This window comes from Capra hircus, chromosome 10 (assembly GCF_001704415.2).
Source record: "Capra hircus breed San Clemente chromosome 10, ASM170441v1, whole genome shotgun sequence".
NCBI lineage: Eukaryota > Metazoa > Chordata > Mammalia > Artiodactyla > Bovidae > Capra > Capra hircus.
In genome coordinates this window covers 20,551,916-20,570,159 of record NC_030817.1, presented here as the reverse complement: position 1 = coordinate 20,570,159, position 18,244 = coordinate 20,551,916, and the positions used below count along the sequence as shown (strand labels likewise).

General features: G+C 38.2%; 1 protein-coding gene across 5 annotated transcripts in view; it reads left to right on the top strand.

Annotated features, from left to right (window-relative positions):
- Window positions 1-18,244, top strand: part of PCNX1 (pecanex homolog 1 (Drosophila)) — a 181,163-nt gene that overhangs the window by 707 nt on the left and 162,212 nt on the right. The gene's annotated exons all lie outside the window — the stretch shown is intronic.

Here is an 18,244-nt window from a genome sequence, read left to right as displayed (position 1 = left end):
GCGCCCCCTCCCCCGCTCCCCTCCCTGGAGGGCTTCCCCCTGTTCAGCGAGCACAGGAAAAGCGGATCGGCAGCGGCCCCCACCTCCCGCCCCCGGGCGCCCAGCCCGTTTACTGGGAGATAGTAGCTGCCTAGGCCCCCTTCTTCGGGGTTCGGCTGGGCTGGGAGGGGGTCCTGATCCTGCCTTCTCCAGCCTTTCCACCCCGCGGGTAAAGCCCCCAAGTACGGTCGTGGGCGCCCAGCCTTCTGCTCCGGAGGGCCGCTGCGTCCATCCCTGGGCACGCGCGTGCTTATTTGCGCTCCGCGCCGGACAACACCCCCCCCATCCCGGGCACTCCCTTCCCCTCGAGGCGTTCTCGCCTCTCCTCTCCGAGGAGGACCCTCGCTCCAGCGTGTCCGCGTGCGGAGCCCTCGGAGCGGGGTGGGGGGAGAGAATGTGTGCCGCTCCGTGTGGAATGCATCTGTGGGGCGCCCGGGCTCCTCTCAACTCGCTTCGACGTGGTGGTTGAAAATCTGGCTCTCACCCTTCCTGCCTCGCAGAATCCCGTTTTTGCTTACCATTGGTTCTTTTCTGTTCAGCTCCGTGGTCAGTGGTGGTTATTTCCAGGCCAGCTTTCGGGGGAGGGAGCGGGGGAGATACGGGGACTCTGGCTGGCATTTCAACAGATTTGTTTGGGTTGGTTCAAGGCCTTGTACTGATAGGAAAAGGAAGGCGCTGCCTGTTGCTGAATTCAGGACGATCAGTCTCTCCTAACGATCTAGGGTTTTTAAGCTATATTTTGGCCGAAAGTTTTCTTAAAAAACAAAACAGTAGGTTAGGGTGGGGCATTAGGGAGACTAAAGGGGAAGAGAGGTGATACTTGAGCTTCAGTTAAAACCTTAAAGTAACCAGAAGGGAGGAAAGACTGGTAACTTTTTATTTTAGGAGAATGTCTTTGAAAATATTTCTGCTAAGTTTGTGGTTCTTCATGAAGCTGTAGTAAGGGTGCTGGATTAGAAAATCTGGGAGTATGACTACACCAAGTGTTAAAGGTGAGCATACCTAATTCTTTCCTAAGTGAAGCTCCTTTACCGTAGTTGGCAGAAAAAGTGGAGGAAGATGAGCTAGATAATTCATATTCTCAAGCGATTTTTACTTGAATTGGGAGGGAGGGAAAAGCCGTTCTAAGAAAAAATGCTGAGTTACTGATGGCTTATTTTTTGAAAGGACTTGTTCAGTCTTGTTGCTTTCAGAAAATATATCACAAGGTGTTATAATTTTCAATTAATTCTGGCCCGGAGTGTTAGTTCTATTTGCACTTCTCTATCTTCCAGGAATATGACATCATTAATGAATAGGTTAATTACTTTGGGTGTAAGAATCCTCAGGGTGTCACAGAGCTTTTCATGCAGTTTTCTTTTATCTCCAGGAGAATTGTTCTTCAGATATAAGGATTAGTTGCTGTGTTCCAGTGTAGGGTTTCCATGTTAGCATGGGACCTATGTTAGTGCCTAAGATTGTTTAATTAACAAGCATTACTAAAGGAAATTTAGAACAAATGTAAAGCGATGCATTGAGTTTACTGTTTCATTTTGGGAACTTATTCAGTTAAATTTAATTCACAAATAAATACCTGAATGTCTGATGTGTGCTAGGCAATTTGCTGGGTTCTGGGAAAGAAAAGTTGCTTTTCTAACTTTGTTGTTTAAGTGAATGGCAGCTCTGCTCTTCCTGAACTTTTAAGAAGCTTTCCTTGATTCTACTCTTCATTTCTCTTCACATCCCATTCATCAACCAATCTTGTGGGTTCTCTCTTTAAAACCTAACTAGAATCTAGCCAATCTTTGTCACCAGCCCCTAATGAGAGTCACTGCTTCCATTCTTTATTCTCTGTTCTTCATAGAGATGTCTGAACGATCCCTTAAAACAGGTCAGTTCATGGCATTCTGCTCCCAAAGCCACCCCGTCCAGTGTTTCCCCTGCCCCCACTTCATTTGCCTTCTCAGTTTTCCTCGCACGGTAACTGTGTCCCTGCCTCAGGGCCTTTGCACTTGCTCCTCTCCTCCTGTCTGGATGACTCCTCCAGATATCTGTGTGACTTATGTGCTGCATTAATTTCAGGTTTTAGGTGTATGTGAGTATTTGCTTGATAACCTATGTAAATAGGAACTTTCCAGCTCCTGCAATACTTCCTAGCTCTGCTACCCTCCTTTATTTAAGAGCACTTATTACAAATTGGCTATGTGTTTATTAATTACCCTTTAGAATGTAAGCTCTAAGAGGTAAGAGGCTTTTGTTTATTGCTGTATTGTCAAGACTAAGATCAGTGCCAAGCACATAATAAGTACTCAGATATTAGTGAATGATTATAAGTTAACAAAATACAGCTTTTGCCTTTGAGGAACTTCAAGTCTAGCTTGGGGATAATGAACAACTACAGGCATTAGAACTGTTGTGAAAAGGTCAGTGTAGATGGCCCTGAGCTTTTTGATTGATCATGATCTAGGGGCAGTTGGCAAAGAATATTGATAAACTTTTTAGGAAGCGTCATAGTACTGTAGTATTGAGGTAGATAGATTGACGTATACATTGGAACCAAAATCCAGCATTCCATGTTAAAATTCAGGCAGTTATAGATTATTTGTATGCTCTTCTGATAATAATTACAAGTGATAATAACTAGTAAGTATGTGTATAGGTTCTTTATCCCAAACCCTGTTTTACTGATGAGGACACCAGCCTTAGTGACTGGTTCCAGCAGATTTTTGAAGCCATTTTGCAGGCATCTGTCCCCTACTCCCCTTTTGTTTTTAAAGATCTCTTTGAAGAGATTTATATTGAGTTGGAGAAGGCAATGGCAACCCACTCCAGTACCCTTGCCTGGAAAATTCCATGGATGGAGGAGCCTGGTAGGCTGCAGTCCATGGGGTCGCTAGGAGTCCGGCACAACTGAGCGACTTCACTTTAGTCACTTTTCACTTCCATGCATTGGAGAAGGAAATGGCAACCCACTCCAGTGTTCTTGCCTGGAGAATCCCAGGGACGGGGGAGCCTGGTGGGCTGCCGTCTCTGGGGTTGCACAGAGTTGGACACAACTGAAGCGGCTTAGCAGCAGCAGGAAAAGTCTTAATGGCTTTTTGTATAGGAGTCCCTTTTTTTTGTTTTTAATGAGTAGTGTTTGTGGATACTTTGAAAGGTGGATTTTGAAGTTTCTGCAATTATAAGATTTTTAAGTAGTGAAAGTCAAGAAGTAACTTCCTTATTTTCGTTGTCCTTCTGTTGGCCTTAAGGCACTCACCCCATTTTATCTTGTTATAATTATGTGTGTACATGTTATGCCACAGATGGTGAGCTTTGTGGGTGTGAGCTTTGTGGCATTTTCATGTGATGGAAAGCAAACTGGAGTTGGTGGTTATCTTGATTTTTGAATCTTGGCTCTGTTGTTGATAAGGTGCCCTTTAGACCAGACTCTCCACCTTTTTGAACTTTGATTTACTCACTTGTGAGAGAGTTCATGGGTATTTTGTAAGACAATATTTACAAAATAGAGGAAATTATTCACCTTCAGAGCGACTGTCAGTCATTTGAAAGAGCTAATTAGAAAGAATCATTCAAAAAAGCTAATTAGAAGAGTATTTCCTCTCTAATGTATGACTAGAGGAGATTAGACAGTAAGTCAAACCATTATCTTCACATGTTGTTGCTCAATGTAATGTTTTCTTTTATAAAGAGTTATATCCTTAGGTAACGAACCATAACAATAAAATCTCTTTACATAAGTGGTTCTCAGACTCTATTGACGTCAGAATCATTTTATTCAGTTTTTCAACTGTGTCCAACTCTGCGACCCCATGGACTGTAGCACGCCAGGATTCCCTGTCTTTCACTATGTCCCGGAGTTTACTCAAACTCATGTCCACTGAGTCAGTGTCCTCTGGTGCCATCCAACCATCTCACCCTGTGTCTCCTCCTTCTCCTGCCTTCAATCTTTCCCAGCATCATGATCTTTTCCAGTGAGTTCACTCTTCACATCAGGTGGCCAAAGGATTGGAGCTTCAGCATCAGTCCTTCCAGTGAATATTCAGGGTGGATTTCCTTCAGGATTGACTGGTTTGATCTCCTTGCTGACCACGGGATTCTCAAGAATGGAAACAGTGACAGATTTTACTTTCTTGGGCTCCAGAATAATTGTGGACGGTGATTGCAGCATCACTTGGACAAGTTAAAAATGTGCGCCTTCTGATGTGGGTGATCTGGAGTGTGACCTATTTAATGTATTTTGTAAACACTCTGGGTCAGTATAGAGAACTTGATCAATATGACTCTGATTCCTAGCCCCTGACTTATATCTAGCTGCTTACCCAACAGAATTTGGCCATCGCACAGGGATATCTAAGACCTTTCTAGAGTCCCTATTACCCGCCCCCCCCCCCCAAAAACAGTGTTTTCTTTCTGTCCTTTTAGTGACACCATCTTGTCTGTAGTAGCGCATACCGTCCCGCTGTTTCTTGCCTTAGGAGCAAGTCTTGCCAGTCCCCCTGGCAGCGCGTCTCAGGCCTCCCTGTCCACTTCCAGTCCACACTGGTTCTTGTCTGCACTGCTACCCTGGCTGCTTCTCGTGCCCTTTTACAACTTTTTCTCCGCAGTGAGAGCACAGTCTGTTGTGTCATGCCCCTTTTATATAATATCCTTCCGTTTTTTTTTTTTTTTTTGCACTTAAAGTCCATCATCTTTACCGAGGCCTCACCAAAGCCAGTTCCGTCTTTGTCTACAGTTTGTGTAGTTTTCCACTGTGTTGTGGTCACACTGGCCGCCTTCCTGTTACTTCAGCCTCCTGAGCCTGCTCCTCCAGTGGGCCGTTTGCACATGCTGTGTGTTCTGAAGGGATACATTTCCCTCCAGCTCTCTGCAAGGCTGCTTGCTGCTGGGGCTTTACGGCTGGTCTTAAAAGTCACCTCAGAGGCCTAACCTGGTACGCAGAAACAGCTTCTCTTTTCCATCATTCCTTCCCATAACTTCTGCAGTGCTTCTCAGAAACACGTTTATGTCTTTGCTTGCTTGTTCGCTGTCTCTAACTTTCTCTCCTACCCGCTGCCTTGAAAGTCCCTTGAGGACAGAGGCTGTGTCTGACTTGTTTGGCAGTGTACCACCGGTGCCTTCTCTTGTGTTTGGCTTATCTTAGGTTCTAAATAAATATGATATATATTATATTATGATATGTGTGAACCTTCTTTAGACTTAACACCTTCACTGACCGAGTAGCTGGTTGTAGAGTGTACTGTGGTAGACTGTGTTATATGGTAGAGTTACATTTTACTGGGGGTTAGGTTCAATATCACTATTCATGATGGAAATAAAATAGAGAATTATTCAAAAAATCTAATACAGAATAACTTGAAAAACCCTTAAGTCACTAAAAATGCAGCATATATTTTTTTGTGTATAAACTTTGTGCCATTATACATACATATACAAATATGCACACTGTATATACAGTGATATACACTGTATTAAACTTATGGAGAGATTATATTCAGAAACTAACCCCTTCATATAAAATATATGAAGGCTTCAGCTTTTTCCTCCTGGTTATCTGATTGTTATTTTCCTCTCTGTAGCTGATCTTTATCATGTACTAAGTAATAAATTCCTTATTAGTAATTCTCTGAGGCTGTCAAGTCATTCTTTCCTAAAGATTTAAAAATATTTTAAAGATCAGTGTAAACAAGATTTAGTTACGATGACTAAAACTGATGTTTTTATATTTTATAATTTATATTTCTTAACATGTTTTCCTTCAATTAGGAAAGTTATCATATATTAGCAATTAAACATGATTATTAGTATTAGAGTATTTTTAGATTATTAGTATCTGCATCCTTTCAGTTCAGTTGCTCTGTTTTGTCCGACTCTTTGTGACCCCATGGACTGCAGCACGCCAGGCCTCCCTGTCCATCATCACCAACTCCTGGAGTTTACCTAAACTCTTTAGGAAAAGTTTAATGGCTAGTGGATGATCTGTTTTGACCTATATTATCTCTGTTATATACCCTAAATAAATTAAGGGGTACATTGTCCAAAGATGGTTTACAAATGCAAGTTTTCAAGAAAGCATTCATTTTATCAACTTGTTAAAAAAAAACTTGTGAATTTATCAAAGCAGTTGATCCCTGGAATGCTTTAGTGTCTTTTGTTAATGTCTTTTTGCCATTTGAGAAGTTATTCCAAGTTGTAAAATGATTTGGCAATTAGAAAACTAGGAAAGTTTCCTTTTTTTTCAAGCCTTTGAATACACAGATTTAATAAGCAGGTAGCTTGCTCTCTGTAGCTGACTTTACTTTCAGTAAGTTTTTCCAACATTTTTTTTTAAGGATTTTGAGACATACACAAAAGTCAAAAGAATTGTATCCACCGCCTGGATTCTACTATTTTTAAAAATTCCATTTCTGCCTCTGAATTTCTCTACCTGTCAAGAACTGCCCCCCCCACTTTTTAAGGGGGTGCATGTGAAGTAAGTTGCAGACATTAATACAGATCACCCCAAACACTCCAGCACTCGTACCATTAGATAGAGTTCTAAAAGTGAACCATTGGCTGAGTTTTGGTAAATGACTTTGCACCTGTGTAGTGCAAGCCCATCACGTTGGAAGAACATAAGCATCGCCCCAGAAAGTTCCCGCTTGCCCTTTCCAGTCAGTTCTGTCACCCCGGTTCTGATTTTTTTTCTTTCATAAGTGAGTGTGGAACTTCATATAAATGGAGTCATGTAGCATTTACTTGTGTTTAAATCTTCTCAGCATAGTGTTGGAGAGAGTCATCCAGGTTGTGTGTATTGGTAGCTTGTTCCTTTATTGCTGAGCAGTATTCCTTTGTGTGAATACGCTCTAGTCTGTTCATCTTTATCCACTTTCCTGGATATGAGGAGGGCCTCTTGCCAGTTTTTGGCTGTTTTATAAAGGGTGGCACTCCAGCATGAGAGTTAGTTTTATTAGAACTGAAAGAAGTTGGAAAACTTTATTGACTATCAAGAATGCTTTCTCTTCCCAAGTAAGACCCAAGTTTTAATTTAAAATAACTTAGTGATAATTGCATGTTTCAGCCTTCATTTCACTTGTGTTGTTGTTTAGTTCTAAGTCATGTCCTACTCTTTGAGACCCCATGGACTGCAGCATGCCAGGCTTCCCTGTCCTTCACTGTCTCCTGGAGTTTGCTCAAACTCACATCCATTGAGTCTGGGATGCCATCCAACCATTTCACTCTCAGTAGTCTTTAATGCTGTACTTTTATTTGCTCAGTATTTCGGCTTTTGTTTTGTCAGTGCAATAGAACCTTTTTGTTCAGATGTAAGTATATATGTATGACAATCAGAAATTAAAAGTAAAAAGAAATAAAAACCATCTGTAATCCCTTTCAGATAGGCTGTTATAGTAACCAAAATGTATTTGGAATATATAAATACGTATTATGCTTCCTCCTTACAAAAATGGGCTCATAAAATTTGTAGTTTTGAAGTCTCCTCTTTTCACTTGACTATAAATTGTGAATGTTTTCCTGTGTGGGGAAAAAAGCAGTTTTAATCACTCTGTAGTAAACTATAGTATGGATATGTTACAGTGTATTTGACAATTTTCCCATTGCTGTAGTTTTTAGCTATTTAGAAAACACTAGGGTAAATATTCTTAGAGGTAAATCTTTAAAATAGTCTTTTGTATAAATCCTTATAAGTGGACTTATTAAAGTATATGCATATTTTTCTTTGATAAATAATTCACTTTTATTAAATGACTATAATGAAAAACAAATATGGATGAGAGAGTGAAATAACAGCGTAAGATCACTGAGAAGGCAAAATCGATTTGTGGTCCAGGGAGCACGGGTAGTAAGGGATCATCCTCAGGAGGAGGAAAGGACGAATGCTGACCGCAAAAGGGATCAGCAGTTGGTGTTAATTAGTTGAGGTAGATCTTCTGTGGTTTATGTAACCTCTTAAAGTACAGAGTGTTTTCTGTTGAGAGTGAGCAGAAGGTGAGGAGCATATTCGAGGTTTGAGGAGGATCTCCAGGAGATGAAATGCTATCCTTATTTTCATGGCGGGAAAATTGTGTAGCAGAGATGGTAGAATTACTGGTCAGTTTCAAGGGTTCCTTTGAGGTTGGAGAACATGAGTTCAGAGTTGTTTGAAGAGGAATGCTCAAGAGAGAAATTGCAGGTAATCTTTGCTTGAAGTTATCAATGATAGAGGAGAATCCAAGCCACAGAGTAGAAGATCTGGGGAGAAAATACAATTCATCAAGAGAAAGGAGCTTGGTTAGAACTCGAAAGCCCAAGAGCAGTTAAAAATCAGCAAAGGAAGCAAGAAGGCAGAAGGAAAATGAAGAGAGGAACCTATAGCAGAAACCAAGAAAAAAATTTTTGAAAAGAAGAAAATGGTCAAAAATTGCTCTCCTGACAGGTAGTACTAATTTAATTTTCATCGGCAGTATTGAGAGTACTTGTCTTCCCACCCCTGTTCAACATTTTGCAAAAAGAGTTCTATTGTTATAAATTTCTTTTTCCATGAATAAACCATTTACGTAATTTTCTATTTTTGATAATAGGCAGAATTTCTCATAAAGTACTTTTTAATACAATTTTTTTTTTTTAGTCCAAACTAAAGATGTTTACTGCACTAATATATGTCACAAAACAGTTTTTATTTGATTTTTCCTATTCTCGGTACTCAGATAATTTCCACAGTAGGTAATTGTTAAACAAGCAGAAATGTTTCGAGAGGAAATTGATTGCTTCTTTCTGTTATTTTATCTGAGTTAAATCAAATGGTTTTCCTGTATCTCTGTGCATTCCTGGGGAGGCAGAGAATTATTTTGTAGGTGAGCTAGGACTCCTGGGTTAACAGGGTAGTCACACTAGGATGGCATAGAGAGGTGGTATGGAAAAGGGCAGATTACAGCAAATATTCTGTAGATTTTACTATACTGTTAACTTCTTTAGCTGATGAATTGCTGATGAATTTTACCAAACCTATTGGAATAGTTATTGCTTCTGATTCCTCTGCTTGTCACCCTAAAAGCTGATTAAATGCTTTCTTTGCTAGAATGATAAAACAGTTCATTCTTTCTTTCCTTCCTTTATCTTCAGAACCTTAGGAGTCGCATGTTTTATAACTTGTACCATGGGTACTAGTCTCTGTTGCTTAATGTTATGGTAAGAAAGAAAAGAAAACTTAGGGGAAAGCAAGCCATTTCCTTTTGAGGTTTTAAGGGGAAAAGAAGTCCTATTTGTAGAGCTTAGTACAAACCAAATAGAGCCAGTTGCCCTGAGAATAGGCAGGAATATTAGTCACAAATTGGAGAAGTTTGAATTGTGTATCTGGCTGTTTTCCTAACCCTCCTCACTCCTTGAATGTTATCTAGACATAAACTGAACAGATTCAAGCACCGTAGTTATCATCTTGAAAACTTTGTATTTTGAAATAGTTTTAGGTTTACAGAAAAGTTGGCAAAACCAGTAAAGAGAGTTGTTATATACCCTTTGTCCAGCTTCCTCTAATATTAAAATTGTACATAGCCATGGTGCACTTGTCAAAATGGAGAAATTATCATTGGTACGTGTAGTACTATTAATGAATCATAGACATTATTTGGATTTCACCAGTTTTTCCATTAACATCCCTTTTCTGTTTCAGGATCCAGCCTAGGATTCTATATTGTATTTAGTATCATCGTCTTTAATATGGCTTTCTTTCTTTCTGTTTTCTCTTACCATTCCTCTATTCTTTGAGGAATTTTACAGTTTATAACAATCAAATTGTCTTAAAAGAAAAATTAGTAAAAGTTTTTATGTCTGTGCTAGGTACATTTTAGATGGATAAAAGAGTGTTTTGAATGATTTTTAAATCATGCATTGACCATTGACCTATGTGAGGCTATTTTTAATTGAAATATTTTACATATGGTATGAAATAATTCTAAAGATGAGAAACAGATTTTAGACCCCATTCACACAAAATGGACACTGGTGTCCATTTAATGCTATTTCCCTAATTTGTAAATTAGAAGCAGTGGGACAGACGCACAACCATGTTACACAGAAGACTGTGAGTAATCTCCTATGTGTCATAAAGTGTTCAGGAATTAGAAGGAGGGTGTATCATTTCCTAGAAGGCTTTATGCAGAGGGTTTATACATTCACAGCCTTAACCCTGTGTTAGGCCTTATGGTGGGGGACCTTTATGGGTTTGTTATTTCTGCGGAAACATCATTTCCCATAGTCTTGCCACCAGGCAAATGAATCTTTGTTCTGTGGAAAAGATTTTTTAGTGAAAGAATACCTGTTCTTGGGTGTAATGGTTTGCTCTGCTGTCAAGTATTTTATTGTAATATATCCAGCCTATTAAGGCTTTCTTAAGCTTTGTTTAATCATTCAAAGTTACAGTTCCTAGAATTTATAGAACTTAACATGATATCTAATATGGGTAGTGTACTGTTGCAAATTTACTTCTCATTGTTGCTTAGCCTTTGATTTGGTAATCTCACACAACTGCCGACAAATGTTCGTAGCATGGTTTTTGTTCACATCATACTGCAGTGTCAGTGTTGCTCAGACTTTCACTGTGGGTCTGTCTTGGCTCTCTTTCTTGGTAGAGAATATCTGTAGGTGATCTACTGAAAGTCAGACTACTAAAGCCACAGAGGTGCACCACATAGCTCTTCACACCGTTGCAGGCGTTGGCAGGTGGCTTTTAGTTAATCATAACTTTATGTATTTTTGCTGACTAGTCAGGTGAGAATTAGAATTCTCCATGGGATGATTTTAAGCTGCCTGCCCTCCACTCCCCTGCTCATTCTGAGTACCTGCTCATCTCTTTTCCTTCTCTAACAAAATGCATATCATAATACAGGAGTGGGGCTGCTGTTGAGATACTCCTGAGTCAGCCGTCTTTGTTTGTTTTTAAAGGAAGTTACTCAGCAGCTTTAGAAGATTATTAGGAATTCTTTTTATTTTCGTGACTAATGTTTGTCATGACACTCCACTTGAGAATTGCTGGCCTGCCCTATGACTCAGGCTTCTACACAAGGGGTAACATAGAGCTGCCTTTACATTTCTTCTTTAAAAAAAGAAAAGCTCACCATCTGATAACTGGGGATTAATTTACCTGCATTCTTATTTTGCTTTACTCCAATAAATCACTGTCTAGGGGAATTTCCAGATATGTGTATTTTGGAAGCCACTCTGCCTAGATGTACCAACAGATAAAGCCTGTAGGTGATTGCTAGTGAACACCTCATGCTAACAGTCACTACGTGGGAGGTGTTAGTCTATTATTCGTGACTGTCTGAAAATACCTTATTGATTCCTGCTTAGGTTGCTGGTTTAAGTCATCTCCTTTTTCCCAGCAGTGAATAAATTACTGAATAATTTTGATTCTGTCTGAAATAGAGGCTTTTATGGAACTGATAATAGTAACACTTATATGGTGCTTTTTACCCATTCTAATCCTTGAGCGTTTCACCCTCCAGTTAAAAAACCGTTAGGTTTTTGTCATGAAAATAATATTAGTTACAGAAATTGTTCCAGGTAGTACTCAAGTATAAAGAGTCCAAAATAAAAGTACATATAGTCCAAAGGAAGGGTTCAAAGTAAAAGCAAACGATGCTGTGGCAGTACTGCGGAACACATTCGTACGTTTAAGGTTTTAGTTGTGGAAATTTTATAGCATCAGCTTCTAGAAAATTGCTGGGTCAAAGTATGTACATTTAAAATTAAACTCGATGTCAGATTATACCTCAGAAAATGTTATACCAGTTTATATTCTCACTAGTGTATGTGAAAGGACTTACTGCTCTTTGTTTTCACCAACATTATTAGTCTTTTTTTGATGTTTTGATTTTGTAAAATGGCATCATGTTTTAATTTGTGTTTCCTTATTAATAGGTTCTTTGAATATCTTTTTATAGGTTTAGTAGACATTTATCTCTCTTTTCTTTTAGCTATCTGTTGTGTCCTTTATCTTTTTTTGTAAGTCATGTTCTTTTTTTTGTCAAATAATCCTTCATTATTTTAGTCATGTTCTTTCTAAGTGGTTTTGAGAGCCCTTTGTATATATAGAAGTTAGCTCTTTATTATGTATTAAAAATTTCCCCTAATATGTCTTTTAACTGTATGATTGAGTTTTTTGAGCATGTAAATTTAACATTTTTAGTAGTCACATTTGCAGCTTTTCTTCATGTGATAAAGACCTTCCCTGTTAACAATTTGTTAAAAAAAATTCATGTTTTTGTCTAATAATTTTTAAATTTAAAGTTGCCTGATTAAAAAGGAAACTCTAAGTCACCCTTTTGTCTCTGCCACCATCTTCCCAGTTTTCACCTGCACTGCCTCCCATAAGCAACCACTGTGAGTAGTTTCTCATGAATCCCATTACAGCATATAGATTCAAATTCAAATACCTGTCTCCCTCTCCTATCAGTCCATTCTATATATCGCCTCCCCTCCCTTAATAGGTCTTAAACATCTGTGCATCAGTACCAAAAGGGCTTTTCAGTTCTTTATTTAAATTAACATACAGCATTACACTAACTTCAGGTGTGCAGCACAGTGTTTGAATATTTGTGAATCTATTATGAAGTGATCACCACAATAAGGCTAGTTAACATCTTTTACCATATGTAGTTAGAAATTTTTTTTTCTAGTGATGACAACATTTAAGATTTACTTTCCTAGGAACTTTCAAATATGTGATGACAGTAATATTAACTGTAATCACCTATCATTATATCCTTATGATATTTTATAGCTGGAAAATTGTACCTTTTGATCCCTTTCACCCATTTGAGCCACTGTCTACCCCCACCTCTGGCAACCATCAAATCTGTTCACTGTGATCTGTTTTTGTTTTGCTTTTAGACCACATATGAGATTGTACAGTACTTGTCTTTCTGTTTCTGATTTATTGTCTTTAGCATAATGCTATCAAGGTCTATCCATGTTGTTGCAGATGACAAGATTTCCTTTTTTTTTAAGGCTGACTAGTATTCTATTTTATATATATATACACATACCACATTTTCTTTATCCATTCATCCAGTGATGGACATTTAGATTGCTTTCATGAATTGGGTGTTATAAATAATGCTGCAGTGAACATGCAAATGCATATATCTTTTTGAGGTAACATTTTTGTTTTCTTCAGATAAATACACAAGTGGAATTACTGGGTCATATGGTAGTTCTGTTTTTAATTTTTGGAGGCACCTCTGTGTACTGTTTTCCATAGTGACTGTAGCAGTTTATGTTCTCTTCAGCAGTGCTCTAGGGTTCCCTTTTCTCCACATCCTTGTTAACACTTGCTATTTATTGTCCTTTTGATAATAGCCATTTCTGAAAGTGTGAGGTGGTATCTCATTGTAGTTTTGATTTACATTTCCCTGATGATTAGTGATATTGAGCACCTCATATTGAATATGAAGATGTACTTGTTGGCCATCTAGATGTCTTTGAAAAAGTCTTTTCAGACTCATTTTTACATTGAAAAAAATTTTTTTTTGCTGTCGTATGAGTTCCTTGTATATTTTGGATGTTAATTCCTTACCAAACAGGATTTGTAAACATTTTCTTTTTGTTGATGATTTCCTTTGCTGTGCAGAAGTTTTAGTTTGATGTAATCCCACTTTTCTTTTTTTTTGGTTTTGTTGCCTCTGTTTTCCATATCAAACACAAAATGTCACTAAGATCTATGTCAAGGAGCTTAACCTTTGTTTTTTTCCTAAGAGTTTTATGGTTTCAGATCTTATGTGCAAGTCTTTAATCCAGTATGAGTTAGTTTTTTTGTGTGGTGTAAGGTAGCAGTCCAGTTTCATTCTTCTCCGTGTGGTTGTCCAGTTTCCCAACACCATTTATTGAAGAGACTGTTCTTTCCTCGTTGTCTATTCTTGGCTCCTTTGTTGTAAAATTAATTGGCCGTAAAAGTGTGGGCTTATTTTGGTGCTCTGTTCTGTTCCATTGATTAATGTGTCTGTTTTTATGCCAATACCATACTGTTTTGATTACTTTAGCTTTGTAATATAGTTTGGAAGCAAGTTTTGGCTGTATAGTGATGCCTCCAGCTTTGTTTGTTTTTCTTAAGATTGCTTTGGCTATGTTCAGATTGCTTTGGCTATTTGGAGTCCTTTGTGATTCCAGATCAATTTTAGGATTGTTCTATTTCTGTGAAAAATGCCATTGGAATTTTGTTAGGGATTGCTTCGATTCTTTAGGTTGCTTTAGGTAGTATGAACATTTTAACAATATTAATTCTTTAATCCATAAGCATGAACTATCTTCCCATTTGTTTGTGTCATCCTCACTTCTGTTCTCAGTCAGTGTCTTATAGTTTTCAGTGTACAGGTCTTTCTTTCCTCTTGTTGAATTTATTCTTAAGTATTTTATCCTGTTGATGCAGTTGTAAATAGAACTGCTCCTGCTAGTAATTCTAATAATAGGTTGAATAAAAGTGCTGAGAGTGGGCATCCTTCTCTTGATCTTAGTGGAAAAGCTTTCAGCTTTTGATGATGATGTTAGCTGTGGGCTTATCATATATGATCTTTATTATGTTGAGATACATTCCCTCTATACCCACTTTGTTGAATGTTTTTGTCATAAATGAGTGTTTTGTCAGATGCTGTTTTTGCATCTGTTCAGATGATTATATGATTTTTCACCCTTCATTTGTATAAGTAGTGTAACATGTTGATTGATCTGCAGATGTTGAAACATCCTTGCATTTCTATAATAAATTCCACTCATGGTGTATCATCCTTTTAGTGTCTTATTGGATTTGGTTTGCTAATATTTTGTTGAGGATTTTTGCATCTGTGTTCATCACAGTTATTTGCCTATAATTTTCTGTCCTTCTGGTGTCTGGTGTTGGTATCAGGGTAATGCTGGGCTTCCCAGGTGGTGCTAGTGGTCAGGAAGCCACCTGCCACTGCAGGAAACGTTAGAGATGCAGGATCAATCGCTGGGTCAGGAAGATCCCTTGCAGGAGGGCACGGCAGCCCACTCCAGTATTCTTGCCTGGAGAATCACATGGACGTAGGATCCTGGCAGGCCATAGTGTTGCATAGAGCTGGACCCGACTGACCAGTGACTGACCAGTGACCAGTCACTGAAGTGACTTGCAGTGCACAATGCTGGCCTTACAAAGTGAGTCTGGAGTATTCCTTCATCTTGTGTGTTTTGGAAGAGTTTGAGAAGGATTGGTGTTAATTTTTTAAATATTTGGTAGAATTCACCAGGGAAGCTGTCTGGTCCCGAACTTTTGTTGGGTTCAGTTGTTTTTTATTTTAGTTGCATAGTATTCTATTGCATGGGTATACTATTTATCATGTTCCCTGCTAATAGATATTTGTTTATAGCCTTTTGCTAGCACAAACCATGCTTTAGTAAATAATTTGCACAGATGTAATCTTACATGTGTCTAGATACAATGTTAAGATAAATTCCTAGATATGAGATTGGTTGGTCAAAGGGATAAATGCTTTTGTCTTTTTCAAAGATAGTGCTAAGTTGCCCTCCAGAGGGGTAGTTATCACTTTACATGCCTGCAGGCAATGCATTAGAGTGCCTGATTGTGCTCCTGTGTGCCACAGCCTCACATAGTTTTGGGATTTTCATAGGTTAAAAGTAGTATCCTAGAGTAGTTTTAGTTGACATTTCTCTCATTTTGGGATTGCTGCTACTGCTGCTTCTAAGTCGCTTCAGTCGTGTCCGACTCTGTGCAAGCCCATAGATGGCAGCCCACCAGGCTTCCCCATCCCTGGGATTCTCTAGGCAAGAATACTGGAGTGGGTTGCCATTTCCTTCTCCAATGCATGAAAGTGAAAAGTCAAAGTGAAGTTGCTCAGTCATGTCTGACTCTTAGCGACCCCATAGACTGCAGCCTACCAGGCTCCTCCGTCCATGGGATTTTCCAGGCAAGAGTACTGGAGTGGGGTGCCATTACCTTCTCGAACTAATTCACTAGTTTAGTATGCAATAAAATAACAGAGGCTTTGAATAAGTTAAACTGGCTAGTAACAACTAATCAGTTTTCTGACTACTGTTCTTCTGCATAGGCAGGATAATTAATTCACGGATGGTCTTTCTGGTCTATCTTCAACTATTCTCACCCTACATAATCAATTAGGGACATCTTTTTACAGATATATGAAGAGAACACAGGTAGTTTTACATAAGTTGAGTTTGTTAAATCTATTTGTTATGACGGCATTTCTGACACAAAAGTTGCTCACTGCACACTGAACCCCAGAGAAGTGATGAAACAAGACAGCTGATGTTAGGAGGTATATGGAAGTGGGGTAGGGTGAGAAGTCATGGATAAATTAATCTTTTCATAAGCTTAGGGGTCATTTTTTTTTCGTGTTTTTCTGTAATAGTTTCATGTACTTTATTTTCTAGTAGATTGTTATTAATATCTAAATATTTATTTATATAGTGAGAATTAATTATATATTTGTAATCTTATTGGAAACATCTAAATAGTTCAGCCTATTTGGAATTTGTTTTGCTCTAAGTGATATGGAATGTCTCTTTAAAAAATTTTATAGACAGTTGTCTCAATCAACCTAATTTATTAAACACTCCTGTCTCTTTCTTAGTGGTTTAATGCCTCATTTTTCATAATCTTAAATTTCCATTGGGGTATTTGCATTTTCTGTTTTATCAGTATATTTATTCTTACATGAATGCCATACTTTATTTTAGTAATTCTAGTTTAATAAATTTTTCTTTCTTAGTAATTATTTCTTCTTGTTATTTCTGTGGCCATTCTTGCATGTTTATTCCTCCATTTTGTTCCGTTTCCCAGGGATGTTGTTGAATTTTTTTATTGAAAGGTGTTGAATTTTGGATTTCTTTAGGGAGGAGGGTTTGATATTTTTATAATATTGGGTTAAGATGAACTCTTCATTTCTTTTTTGTCCCTCAGTAGATTTTTTTCAAAAGAAATTTTCCTCTGTGTTAACCTCGCACACAAAAGACTGTGTAGTCAAAGCTATGGTTTTTCCCGTGGTCATGTATGGATGTGAGAGTTGGACCGTAAAGAAGGCTGAGCTCCGAAGAATTGATGCGTTTGAACTGTGGTGTTGAAGAAGACTCTTGAGAGTCCCTTGGAGAGCAAGGAGTTCCAACCTAAAGGAAATCAATCCTGAATATTCATTGGCAGGACTGATGCTGAAGCTCCAATACTATGCAGCCATTTCTTTTGCTATATTTCTAACATAATTACTTGTATGTAAGAAAAATAATGTGTTTTTTTTTTAAGTCTTATTTTAGAATAGTTCTAGATGTATAGAAAATTTGCAGAGAAAGCTCAGAGAGATCCTCTATATTCTGTACCCAGTTTCTCCTGTTGTTAACATCTTAGCTTATTATGGTGTGTTTATCACAACCAATAAATCAGTGTTAATACATCATTGCTAACTTACAATCGCTGCTTTGTTCAGATTTCTTTTCTATCTCATGTCCTTTATTCTGTTCCAGGATTCCATACAAACCTGTTGATTTCAATTTATCTTATAATTAGATACCATAGAATTAAGTTAGTCTTTCTAATAATTTTTCTGTTTATTTAAAAAAGATTTTCAGATATGCAGTTACATTTGTAAGTAACAATTTTAACTTCTTCCCAGTATTTATACTTTTTTCTCTTGTGTAATTTCTTGGTGTGATACTTCACATATCTATATATCACATATCTATATAAAATAATGCTGAAAATAAGCCTTGCCTTATTCCCATCTTTAATGAGAATTCTAGTGTTTTACCATTGAGCATGCTAGGTTTTTGTTTAGAATATAGATTCTTTTTTCTTTACTGTGTTATGGCAATATTTCTCCATTTTCCAGTGACTTCTGGTGGTTCAGTATCAGACTAATATTTACCTCTGTGTATTCTGAGGTCTCACAAGTTTTAACCACCTCATCTTTTTTTTGCAGTTCATATTTGCATATCTTCGTTTTGTCACTACATTGTTGTTCAGTTGCTCAGTCATGCCCGACTCTTTGCCACCCCATGGGCCCCATGCTGGGCCCTCCCTGGCCTTCACCATCTCCTGGATTTTGCTCAAACTCATGTCCATTGAGTGGGTGATGCCATCCAACCATCTCGTCCTCTGTCGTCCCCTGTATCCCCTTCTTGTCCTGCCTTCAACTTTCCCAGCATCAGGGTCTTTTCCAGTGAGTCGGCTCTTTGCATCAGGTGGCCAAAGTATTGGAGTTTCAGCTTC